The sequence below is a fragment of the Theropithecus gelada genome, chromosome 9 (genome assembly GCF_003255815.1).
Source record: "Theropithecus gelada isolate Dixy chromosome 9, Tgel_1.0, whole genome shotgun sequence".
In the NCBI taxonomy this organism is placed as follows: Eukaryota; Metazoa; Chordata; class Mammalia; order Primates; family Cercopithecidae; genus Theropithecus; species Theropithecus gelada.
Window position 1 is genome coordinate 74,161,649 of NC_037677.1, and position 2,476 is coordinate 74,164,124.

At 46.9% G+C, this 2,476-nt stretch overlaps 1 pseudogene across 1 annotated transcript; it reads right to left on the bottom strand.

The window, feature by feature from the left end:
* Positions 1 to 451: 451 nt before the first annotated feature.
* LOC112631416 lies at positions 452 to 2,133 on the bottom strand (annotated as a pseudogene). The gene has a single exon (XR_003121126.1). The product of XR_003121126.1 is annotated as a phosphoglycerate mutase 1-like (transcript).
* Positions 2,134 to 2,476: the final 343 nt, after the last annotated feature.

Sequence of the window (2,476 nt, forward strand, 5' to 3'; positions counted from 1 at the left end):
TGTCCTTTTGCTACTGTGTTTTCCTTCTCATGACACTGAGGAACATTATAATGGCAACAGCAACTAAGCTGTATCAATAACGTTGTTCCTTTAAATAAATCTATGAAGACAATACAGACATTCATTAAGAACAAAATAAAACAATGAGATGAAAGGTCTGAAATAATGTTAAGTGAAAAACTTAATTGGTATTTTTATCTTCATACTGGAATGCATGCAAATGAAAGGGATCAAAAGGAATCAAAACATGAAAACCTTTTTAAAGGAAATGAGGCTGTGGGTTGATTTTTCACTATTTTCCCTCACTATTGTATAAGGTAAGAACTAAATAAAACCAAGGGGTGGGGGGTGGGGAGCGGGAAGAATGTACCTGGCTGGTGTGGTTAAGAGTTTTTCTGGGAAGATGTGAGAGCTGCAGAAATTATTATTATTATTATTATTATTATTATTATTTTATTGCACATCACTCCTTTATTATACTGATCTGGAAAAAGGATTTAGTACAGTTATGCTCAGGTGGACACTGGACCCATGTGGCAGACCCAAGCAACTAGAACATGATTCAGAAATCAGTGAAAGACACACTTGGACAGGACCAAGGGGCATTTCGCTGCTATGAAGCAAGGCAAGAAGGGATTCTAACACACACAGCAGGAAGCACACCTGCCCCTCAGAGGTCAAGGAACAGATCCCATACTGGTATGAGGAATGGCTTATTTTCTGATGACCACATGTGGGACTATTTCAACCGCCACAAGAAACCCCAGAAGGGTTATTGTTTTGTATTATTTATATGTACTATACTTTTTTAATAAAAGTAAATGTAACACATAACTAAATTCAGGATTGATCCCAAACTTCTAGAGCCAGGTCCTCTAGGGTCAGGGAGGAAACAGTTGTCACATCACCATGCAGGTTACATTCATCTTCCACTGGAATGACTAGAGCCCCCAGGCAGTGGCCTGACTGCAGAAGAGCAGAGGACTGGCTCCTGGGGACAGACAGGCTCTGGTGCTTCTCCTCATTGGTCATGGCTTAGCATGGTTCCTCTCTACAAGTCCTTAGTAAACAAAGAACTCGCAGAAACCCAAGTCACTACCTTTAAACTGTGTTGGATAAGGGGAGCTTTTCCAGAGCTTGGACTGAGAACCTGTGCTCTAGAAGTGCCATTCTGACTAGATTGTACGAAGGGAATGGGTGCAAAAGACAAAATGGCTAAAATGAAAATGGGAGCCACCGGTCCCCATCTGCAGCTACAACTCAGGACGTCTACAGATGTGGTCAGTGTGACATGTGCAGGTGGGAGGGGCAGAGGGACAAGACTGGGCAGGGAGGGTGCTCCTGGGGACAGTATCCTCCCCGCTGGCCTTCACTTCTTGGCCTTGCCCTGGGCGGCCACAGCTTCCATGGCTTGGGCACCGTCTCTTCATCCCCCAGGAACTGCATGGGCTTGATAGGCTTCAAGTTCTTGTCCAATTCATAGACAACGGGAATACCAGTCGGCAGGTTCAGCTCCATGATAGCCTCTTCAGAGAGACCCTCCAGATGCTTGACAATGCCCCGGAGGCTGTTGCCATGGGCTGCAATCAGTACACGTTTCCCCTCCTTGATCTGGGGAACTATTTCTTCATTCCAGAAGGGCAGAGCTCTGGCAATAGTGTCCTTCAGACTCTCACAGGAGGGTAGTTGATCTTCTATGAGGTCTGCAAACCTGCGATCCTTACTGATGTTGCTGTAGAAAGGGTGGTTGGGCTCCATCGGAGGTGGTGGGACATCCTAGGAGCGCCTGCAGATCTTCACCTGGTCCTCACCATGCTTTGCAGCAGTTTCTGCTTTACTGAAACCAGTTAGACCCCCATAGTGCCATTCATTGAGGCGCCAAGTCCTCACCACTGGCAGCCACATCTGATCAATGGCATCTAGCACTGTCCAGAGGGTCTGGGTCGCTCTCTTCTGTACTGAGGTGAAGCAGATGTCAAACTCATAGCCAGCATCTCGCAGCACCTGCCCGCCGCGCTTCGCCTCCCCATGGCCGGTCGGGCTCAGGTCGGCGTAGTAACAGCCGCCGAAGCGGTTCTCCAGGTTCCATGCGCTCTGGCGGTGCCGGATCAGCACCAGTTTGTAGGCGGCCATGGCGGCGGGCTGGGGATGCAGCACCGCAGTGGTTCGCAGATTCTGGAGTCGAGCTGCAGAAATGATTTACCCTGTCCTTCTCTTTTTCTCTAAGACTCTGTGATTTTTCTCACTAGTAACAAAAGGAATAACCTCTGGTGAGAATGAAATGATGAAGGGTCTTTGAAATTCTCTACTCTCTGAACACAGTGATGTGAATGAAAGATCTCAGGAAGAGTTTTCAAAAAGCTTATTATTGCTCAATCACTAGCCTTTGCGAGGAGTTGTGGATTGACTGCTGTCTGCAATAAGGTCATCAGAAACTGCCATAGCTCTCAAGGCAAGCACATGCTGATAATGACAA